The sequence below is a fragment of the Helianthus annuus genome, chromosome 10 (genome assembly GCF_002127325.2).
Source record: "Helianthus annuus cultivar XRQ/B chromosome 10, HanXRQr2.0-SUNRISE, whole genome shotgun sequence".
In the NCBI taxonomy this organism is placed as follows: domain Eukaryota; kingdom Viridiplantae; phylum Streptophyta; class Magnoliopsida; order Asterales; family Asteraceae; genus Helianthus; species Helianthus annuus.
Window position 1 is genome coordinate 148275572 of NC_035442.2, and position 11348 is coordinate 148286919.

Genomic DNA, 11348 nt, shown 5'->3' on the forward strand with positions numbered 1-11348 from the left:
GCAAGAAAAATGGAAGAGCACTTGAGAATGATGGAGGAGAGTGACAGTGATGATGGAAAAGTTACAAAGAAAAATAAAAAAGCTAGAAAACAAGTCAGCAGTGATGATGAAGAAGTTCCGGTGATAAAGAGAAAGGTAAAAGAAGTTCCAGCTTTCAAAGTTGAAGCAGAAGTTGATGCACAAAAGATTCCGGTGAAATGTGAAAATTGTGAAGCAGTGAAGAAGCAAAACAGTACTTTGATTCATAACATGAACAGATTGAAGGAGTCTTATGATGTTCTAAACAAACTGATGAATCAGTACAACCAATCCAGCAGTGAACAAGCAACAGCCATGAAAACACTTCAAGGAGCTTTCATGACAAAGCAAAAAGTTGTGAATAATTACATTGAGAAATGTGCTGTTCTGGAACAAAAACTGGAAACTCGGAGAATAGAAACAGAAAGGGTAAATTGATTGTTGAAAAGTTACTCATGTACTTCCTATGTTATTGACAGGATTTTTACAATTGTGGAAGGCATGAAGGCATTTGACGAGGAAGTGTGTGACAAAAAGATTCCTGAAAAGAAGAAAGATACTAAAGTGAAAGACTCTGGTAAGAAACAAAATGTCAGTTACAACAAATGTCCACTCCCGCTTGAAAATGGATATTCGCCACGAAATCCAAATTCAAAAAGAGTCGAAAAGGCAACCAACTTAGTGTGGGAGTCTGAACCATCAGATAATTTGCCAGAAAATATTGATGTAACTTTCACCACGTCTGACACTGATCAACAATCTCAATTGATGAAAAAAGTGGTGGATCATGTGTTAGATAAAGATGAAATGGAGGAGTCAAAGTCAGAGTCAAAGTCAAAGCCTGAGTTCAGCACTCCTGGTCCAACAGTCAAAAAGGACAAACGGGTTTACAATACAAAATTCATGTTATCAAAATCTAATTTGAATGATGAAACGTTCAAAGTTGCATACACTTTGAATGACTCTGACAAATTATATTCTGATGAGGAATTTCCAATAAGATGTGTCAAAACTGAAATGATCAAAAAGGTTTTCAAACTAACAGAAATTAATATTTCGGAAATAAAAGATGTAAATCTTTCTGATAAACCTAAAAAATACACCTCAAGAGTACAACAAAGAGAAAACAAGAAAAAGGGTTACTGTTCTGGTTTTGGTTTTCAAAAGAAACCAAACCATAATGGTAATTTCAAAAAGAAAGGTCTTGGATTTACTTCACCAGAAAATCATAAAAATGAAAAAACTTATAAACCAAAAACTGTATTTGTTTCAGGAGCAAGCTCAGAAGAAGAGGAGAAAAGCTCATTCTGGAAGCAATCTAACAAAGAATTCCTTGCAAAGAAGCAAGAAGGAATGCAGAATGGAGCTGTTCAGAAGAAAGAAACGAGAACCTGTTTTCAATGCAAAACAAGTGGTCACATTGCCAGGAATTGTCCAAAGGCAATTCAAACAAAACAGGGAGTCTCGGAAAAATTGAAAGAAAAAATGGTTGAGAATGAACCACCAACCAAACCTTTTATAGTTTTAAAAAATTCAAAATTTGAGGTTGGTGAATGTTCAAAAAGGTTTTACAAGAGAAAAGAAAATCTTGACAACCAAAAATGGGTTGTTAAAAAATCTGATGATAGTTCTAGCAATGATTCTGATTTGTCAAAATCAGATGAGCCATCTTCTGGCGATGAATCTGATTCCACAAAGTCAGAGGAGCCACAAGTTGAATCAAACGTTGAAGAATCAGTACCTCCAATGGATGATGCAAATTTTCCACCATTGAGGGCTGAAAATTTTAAACAAAAGGTTGGTAAAGTTGAGATTTCAAATCAATTCTTTTCTGAAAAGAAAGAATTTGATGTTGAGAAAGTCTTTAACCCTAAAGTGCAAAATATTTTTGGAAAAATGATTGATGGGAAGGTCAAAGGGGTTAAAGAATTTTATGAGAAGAAGATGAAAGGCAAGAAACCGAGTGTTGATAACTCGGAATCTCCCAAGGTCTGTCAGGCTTGGGAGAATCTCTTTAACTGAAAAACCTGACTTGTCAGAATTCCCAGGTTGGTAATTGGGGAGTAGGAATCGGCATCCTTCTTGAGAAATTCACAGGTTGGTAACTGTGATATTTCGATCTACAAGTGGTAGTTTTTCTTGATATTGTCATATCTTATCTTTACAAGTGGTATGTTTGGGTTGTGAATTTTCAAAAGGTTGAAAATGAGGTTTTCACCTACACGTGGTAAATCAGGGACATTAAGTTGTACTTGATTTCCTACAAATGGTATTTGTTGGTTAAACTAAAATTGTTAAATCTACAAGCGGTTAAAAAAATGAACAATATGATGAATTGATCCCCAAGCTTACAAATGGTAATATCAACAAAACTTATTTTCCGGAAAAACCATTTTGATTAAAACAAACTTAAGTGTTTTGAAATCATAATGGGAAAATAGTTTGTTGAAAGAGGGAGTTCTGATTGTTTATGCCTAGTGAATGGCGAATTGAAGCAATTCACCAAAGTTGTCACTTTACTTGTACAGTTTGTTGTCAAATTTCTTTTAATGGTTTTGAATTTTAGGGGGAGTAAGAAAAATTTCAGAAAATCCAAAAACATTAGAAAATTTGAAAAAGTCAAAAACATGATAAATTTCAAAAACCGAGTTTTGTTGTGAAAAAGAGGAAATGATAGTACATCAGTGGACTATCACAACACGCTAAAGAATTGTAAAGTCAAATGTGATAAACAATCTCATTATGGATGTGTCAGTAGGTTTTTACACATTCAGTAGATTGTGTTCGAGATATAAACCTAAATTTCAAACTTACTCATCTCGTGAGGAACATCTCTCGGATATATGGGTAACCCCCGAAATCTTGTTTGAAAGGTCCCTCTTTCTGAGATACTAGGTCTTTATGCTTAGTGATATCTGGGGTATTATCCCGGGACTTCTGATTTTGCGGAAGCAATGGCCTAGACCTTGTATAATACTTTTCGCTTGCTTGAAATATAGCATCACCCTTAGTACAAAAAATGATGAAACATTGAAAAATGCTAATCATGTGCTGTTGAAGAAAAGATTCTCTAAAGGGAACACACTTAAAAGTCGAAGCTATCATCTCTCTGATTTTGCGGTAGCAATAGCCTGAGCTCTCATGGCCCGCGCATTTAACCCTTTACAGATATCATCTAGGTATACTCACCTGTAAGACTGAATGTTGGGATCTGGATACGAGAGTATATTATGAGGTGGGACACGCGAATAAGTTTAAGTACTTAAAACACTAAATTCGTATCTCAGAACAGTTGAATTTTGTGTGAAAATTTAAGTGGATCGGCATACTGACAATCTAAGTGAATTTTTTAGAACTTAAAATGTTTAAAGCTTAACGGTGTTGGTGATTTGTCTCAAAAACTGATATGATCCTCTTACACAAACTCACAAAAATATTATCTGTAAATATTTCTTTACTGTTTTTTATTCAAAAACTCCAAAAAGATTTTTAGTGTATTTTATCATAAAGTTTTGAAAATCCAAAATGATTTTATTTCATCTTATTTTCGACAACTGATGTTGAAAAGCTGATTTTCAAAATTCCAAGTGCTGAACATGATGGACAATCTGTGAGGGGGAGTCTGTTTGGAATAAGAAATGAATTTGAAATAATTTTTTCTACAAGTGGTTCATTAGAGATTGAAATTGTTAAATCATTTATTGTTAATTGATGTATACCTGCAAGTGGTGTATAAATTTGTCAAATTTTAAATTTGTGAAATTTATTGTGAGGTAGAGAATGTACAGGTAAGCCAGGTTTCGATTCCTGAGGAGTCTATGAGTAGAGAGAGGCAGATTTCGATTCTGAGCAGGATATGAGCCAGGTCAAGATCTTGAACTTGTGAAAGTCAGACTAATATCCCGAGCACAATTTAAGGGGGAGTCTGCTAGTAGATCAACATCCGAAAGGGAGTCTGAAGTTGTATAGAGCCAGGTTCTGGTTCTGGACCTGTGGTTCACAAGCTGCTAATGCTGATGAACTTAAGGAATCAAGAGATCTGATCAAGAGAATTAAAGAGAGAAAAGAGCCAGATCGAGATCCTGGAGATGAAAAGAAGAGAGAGAATTGAGGATGCTTTACATTGTTAGATACTTTGGAAGAGTTCGAGAAGACTGATAAAGACTGGAGATTGAAGACTCGACACTGAAGACTTCGTCAACATCCGAGGGAGAGTCTATTGGTGCATACGTCTGTCGACTTCGTCTTATATCGAGTCTTGTATTAGAATGGATAGATCAGGGCACGTAGTACGAGAAAAATGTCGAATATAGGTGAAAAGGGTATTTCGCACGAAATAGCAAACTGCTATTTCGCATGAAAGTGATTTCGCTTGGAGTGTTTCATGCGAAATCACCTTCCTTATAAATACCCATCGTGCCATCTCATTTGTAACTTTCCGGTTTCAGTACCGAACTGCTGCCGAAGTGTCGACTTGCTGTAAATCATTGTCAAATCAATAAAAAAGACATTTAAAGTGAATATCTTGCTGAATTGACTAGATACGTCTATTTCCGCCTTTCGTATCAAGCAAAAACTCTTCTGAACGACTCATTCGGGTCAGAAAACTATCCTACACAGCTACAACTGCCAGAGGAAATGGCAGGAATACATGATGTATTTCATGTATCTAATCTCAAGAAATGCTTAGCTGATGAATCACTTGTAGTGCCTCTAAAGGACATAGAGGTAAATGAACAACTTAAGTTTGTAGAGAGGCCTCTACAAATTGAAGACAGGAAAGTCAAGAACCTCAAGCACATGAGATTAGTTCTGGTCAAAGTAAAATGGGACACCAAAAGAGGACCAGAGTACACATGGGAGCTTGAATCAGAGATACAAAGGAAATATCCACACCTGTTCTAGTAGATCTCGAGCACGAGCTCTAAAACAAGGTGGGGAGGATATAACAACCCTCCTAAATTATTCTGACGCCCTAAAAAATATCCCAATATGTCTTAAAATACACCCCATATGCGAAAACCGAGCCCAAAATACGATATATCATTAAAAATAAAATAAAAATCAAATTTTTATGTCGCTCGCGGGCCGCGTAGACCCCTTAGGGATCTTACGCGGGGCGCGACAGCTCCAAACTCAGACGAAACCTAGCGTGCCACGTGTCATCATCGTGTCAACCCTAAACTCGACGAATCAGCAACCCTAGCCCCTATTACTCTACTACGCGGGCCGCGTAGACCTTGGTCTCACCTTACGTGGGCCGCGAGAAACCCGATTTCAGCTCCTATATAATGGGAGCTCGGGCCTTCAGTTTTCGTCGCTCAATCTTTTCAATTCTCTCTCAATTTCTACGTAGTATACACTATTCTCGGGTATAATACCCCCCTAAACAACGAAGTTCTGCTCCGTTGTAAGTATCATAACCCATGGATACGTATTAGATACTCTGCCCGATTGATCTAGGGTTCCGTAACGGCTGTCGTGGTTCTGCCCGACGTAGTCGTTTGAATGTCGTCTCGGGGAGGGTATTACTAATGTTAAAATGGGTTATTATACTAACACGTGTGCATTTGTTTAATTTATAGATTGTCACCAGGAAACCCTAAAGGATAATCTAAGACAGCAATGTGAGTGATCTCCTTTTTGTAAATTGTTTTTACAAAACCTCACACAATTAATAATATATTAAGCAGTTATTGAGTATTTGTAAGGATACAATTATCGTCGGTATGTTGGGGTTTTGTATACAAAATTTGTTTCTGCCTTGCGAGGAGTAACATTTCCACAAGTCAGGTTGATAGTACCGTGGGTGGTAATTAGTATGACTTGGAAACAAATGTAATTGAGCGATCGCCCTCAATACTGTACAATGGGTTTTACTTAAACTTGATTAAACTGGGATTCACTCACCAGTATTTCCCACTGACAAAATGTTTTTAAACGCGTTTCAGGTAACAAAATGTGAAAGCCAAATAGAAGCCAGCTGGACAGCACTGAAGACTTGGAAAAGTGGCAATAAAGTTACCTAAAATAAATAGATGTTTTTATTAAATAAAATAGGGTTTATCCCTATGAAAATGTGTGTACTTGAAACTTGGGATTTTCCCATGTGTTTAATATATTAAAAGCGTGGTATTTTACTCTGATAAAATATTTCCTAACTACGGTCCTGATGTTAATTCCGCTGCCAAAATTGACAAACACCAGATACCACCGAAACTAGCCGCGGCTGCCCGTTCCTGTGACAGTTAGGGGACGAGGGTTGCGACAATATCCTTCTTAAGTGCGTCAATCTTTTCATAGAGAATTTTATTGTTCTCTCGAAGATTGATGCACTTTCCCATGGCGCTGTTGTAATCCGTGATCAATGCAGAATTTTGTGATCTCAGAAGAGCAACTTTCTTTCTATAGTGCTCAGTACATAAAATAGAGTTTAGCGTTTCAGAAAGTGATTTCGGTTCTTCAGTCTGGGCCTGGGGTGCTGGTTTAGCCACATCATCGGGATGAGATCCTGTTGATTGTGGAGCCTTCACATCAGATGATGCAGCAGTCACAGGTGAAGATGAGGGAATCTGAGCGGTGTTGGAATCAGTAACGAGTGGTGAAGTAGCAACGGCCTTCTGACAGTTAGACATAGACGACGATGTGTTTGCGAGATTCTGACTCCCCTGCTTGTCTTCCTGAACATATTCGTTTACTAAGGAAATCACATATCTTGTTTCCGTTGTACAATCATTGCATGTTCCCATGATAACTGCAACACGATAGTCTCATGTCTTGCTACGTGGCAAACCGTATACAAAAGCCCTGTTAATCCTACCAAGTGTCACATTTAATCCGCTCTTCTCGATTTCAGAAAGCAGTTGCGTAAACCTTCTGATCACATCTTCTACGGTTTCACCCTCAATATATCCGAAACTATCGAGTTGTTTCCAGACCAACTCACGTTGAGAAACACTGCTTGGAGAGTTCATCGTCGAACCAAGCAATAACCCGTAAACTCGTTAACTCAAACACTCCGCAAACATATGAACCGCTTCCTGTACCGCTCATCAAAAACCTGTCAAAATTTTTACCCGAAAACAAAACAAAACAAGCCCTTTTTATTTTAATTTTATTATTAAAAAAAAAACTCGTATATTGCACGTGTTTAATAACATATAATGTCATATGTTAACTCATACAGTCATCAAAATTTATCTTTTAAAAATGAACTTTAATGTACTATTTACTTATTATAATATTTTACTTCGTTAATATGTATTCTAAACTATTTTTTTGTAAAAAATAATAATTATTATTTAATATGATCATAAAAAATAAACGTTTATATTTTTATCTAATTTTTGTTTAAAATTATTATTATTATTATTATTATTATTATTATTATTATTATTATTATTATTATTATTATTATTATTATTATTATTATTATTATTACTATTACTATTTAATATGATTATGATTATAATTAAAATAAATGTTTATCCTTATCTATATATTTATTCTTATCTAATATTTTTGTTTAAAATTATTATTATTACTTAATATGAGATAAATAGGAAAATAAGGTGAGAAAGCATCAGGAAGTGACACGTGTCCAAAAAAAACTTTTATTTATTAGTATAGAAAGATTATATAATTAAAAAAACTAAACGACAAATGTAATGTCGTTTCTGTTGTTTCTGTCTTCTTCGTAAAACAACTTCCCAAACCCTAATATTTACGCCGCCGCCGCCAAGGTTGTTAACCACGGAGGAGATCGAATGTCTTTTTGAGATGACCGGAGAAGGAGACGGAGAGGATGACCGGAAAAGGAGACGGAGAGGATGATGATGATGATATCTTTTATACATTTGTATCTTTGTTTTCTATTAAATTCCTTATCTTTTGCTTGCTTTAGGATCATGAGGAGGAGAAACCAGCAAATCCTTGGGGAAAAGGGTAGCTTTTGTACTTTGCAACCCATGAAAAAAGACTTATTTTGTAAGCATTAAAACAATGGCTGAAATCTAAATCAATAAATATAGCAAAAAAGTGTCTTATTTTAGCAACATGGCTGGTATACATGCATTATAATTTGCCACAGTGTGGCATAAGAGATTATGCACGTATGTCATTGCTAAACCAATTTATATACATACTACAATATACTTTTTGTAAGAAAACTATGAACAAAATGAAAAATTATAGTCTGTAACCAGTTAAAACTAAAACCACAGAGCGCAGCTGAAATTTTAGTTATGAATAACGCTATACCTATATGTCTTTTATTCGTATAATTTCAATAAAAGGGCGATAAAGAGTTTAAAAGCAAAAGGGAAAAAATTCAACTAAAATGTAACCAAATGATTACACGGATCTTATGCGAACTGACGGGTGGTCCGCAGGACAACCCTTAAATGGTTTAAAAAGATTAAAATTCCATGCTTTACTTGGTTATTTGCTTGAACTTGGTAACTACGAGTTGTTTGGTTTTGCAGGTACTTAAGTGCATAAAATATGCCTTTATAATGATTAAATGGAAGTTGCAAGAAGCGGAAGCAAGTTTGGACTTTGAGAGATCAAATAAAAGAAACAAGGGAGAAAATGTCAGCCGTCACCGTAGCCTACGGCTGACATCGTAGGCTACGGTAGATAATATAAGCACACATGTTATTGGATGGAAGATTGAATATGTGAAAAAAAAAACAAAGGAATAGAGTGGGGATCCACGTGAGAAGTCAGCCAAAGAATCATCACAGCTGACATTTAGACTTTTGGAGATGGATTGAACTTAGTCGCACACGTGGACTTGGGAGGATACAAAAGTCAATCATATCATCATTCTCAATTTTGGGGGAATCAAATTGTGGCAACAATATTAATGATCATATATCACCACACTCATTCACGTGACTTTTGGGCTGACAACCTCGCATGAATAATGAATCCATACATACACATGTGGGCTTGTGGACGCATGGAGTCTTTGGAGTGGGCCGCCAACTTTAAGATCCATCACTAACATCACGTGTGGAGTCAAGGGCATCATCATATATACACGCACATCTGGGCTTGATTGGTTGGCAGCTTTCACTCTTGGACGGCATATGTATTTGAGGGTGCACGTGAGTTGTTTATTTTATGTTTTTATAAATCATCTCAATAGTGGACAACTACATCCATTGGGCCGCCATCACATGTGGGGACTAAATACATCAACACAAGACACTGACTTTGGGGGCGGCACATGAGAAGATATCAACATCACATAGTCAACAACTATCATCCATAGTCACGTGAATGATACAAGGTTTGAGGATTTTCAATAACATTAATAAATTCCAACATCATCATTATATACATACAAGACAAGAAAGGCAGTGGTCCAATCACGTGAATGGGCTAGCAGATTTCCTTGAAGGTTTCGAGAGGCACACATGGGCTTTGACGGCAAAGAGGTTGTCACCGTAAATTACGGTCCCACCGTAATTTACGGTGGACTTGAATTTGACCACTTTCTCACCGTAAATCAGTAGTGCAGCACCGTAACACTTTACGGTGGAGCCGTAACTTACGGTGGAGCCGTAAGTTACGGTGGAGCCTGACGGAAAAAGTGTAACTGCCACATTAAGTGTATTTTGATGGTGTCTTTTCATCATTCCTCATCATTGAACGGTTAGAGAACATCTTGGGGGCGATTTTGGCTGTCTAGGCTTGGTTTTGAACAATTGCTAACATTCGGTTTGTGTTTATGATTCCTATGAACATTAGATTTGTTGGTATGATGATTCACCAAACTATGTCCGGCTAAACTTTTCGGTGATCATCTTAGGTGAAGGTTTCTTTTGAACTTTTGTGTGTTTATTTCTGAATTTCTAGAATGATAACTTGCATTGCTTGAATATCATGGTGTATGTTTAATTGCTTGTAACTTGTTAATCGATATTGCAATTTCTAGTCTTAATCGTACGTTCTTGGTGCCGTTGGCAATCGAGATATCACGGGAAGGGTTAGGGTTGGTTATTTGTGACAACTCGTATTTCGAACCCGTCTTTGTAATGAATGTAACGTATGTGAACATGTGAACTTGATTAACTTATTGGATGTTATGACATTGTGATATGTTATTATGTGTATTATGTGTGTATGTTATGTTATATGTTTGTATAACCCGGATCGCACAACACACACATAAACCGAACCGCACAAGCCCTTTGGGCCACACCTTGTAATCGAACAATAGGGCAGCCCATGTAAGGGCCGGCCCACCCCTCTAAACCGTGTAAACACCCATAGTTGGGGATTGGTAATCTCATTTGTCACAAAACACAATACACACAACAACCCTAGCTCTTCTCTCTCTCACGAACCGAAGGCAGCCAAGAAATTCCCCTCCACCGAAAGTCCTTGTGCTTGGATAAATCCCATCTTCCCTTGAATCGGTTAGTGTATTGCTTTTGGTTTCACGATTTCTGTTGTGATATGTGTGCTATTATGATCTTGTATGATAAACTAGGGTTTTGATGGCATGATAATTGATTTTGTCTTGTTAATCGGCTATGATTTGAATCGGTTAGATTAGATATCGATCCATTGTTAGTTTGAAGGATTGGTATTGTTAACATATTAGTGTGCTAGTGATTCGGGCTATAATGGATTAATCGGTTGCATGTTCATTCGAATTGTTAAGATCTTGTTCATGAATTGATTAGGGCTCATATGGATTAAAGGATAGATGCCTTGTTTTGATCGAATGATTGCCATGTTTGATTGATATTATGTTAACCGAATTAATTAGAATTATGTTAATTGTTTTGTCAAACTTGGAACCGATTGACTGTGATTGATTGTTGTATGTTTGGAAATTGTTAAATGATGTAACCGTATAAGCATAAAATCCGGAACTTAGTTACAGTCGCACAAGATCAGTCACACAAACTGATCTAGTCGCACAAACCTTCTCATCGCACATGGTAGTTCACTCGCACAAGAAGACTGGATCGTACAAGCCACGCAACATGTTGGGCCGAGCATGTATGCTGGGCTGGGCTAATACGGACCGCACAAGGCATGACCCATCGCACAAGCGGAAATGTTCTATGCGGTTGGGCCTCAAGGCCCAAAGGCCGATCGCACAACCTAGTCAGTCGCACAAGGTTTACTGATCGCACAAGTTATATGTTTTATTTAACATGTTGGGCCGAATGACATGTTGGGCTGGGTATTAATCGGATCGCACAAGGCACACATACACTACTTAATTTGGGCCGAGTATGTAATGGATTGTTTATGTGTTTGGGCCGGGGTATTGAATCGCACAACATGTTGTGGATCGCACAACATGT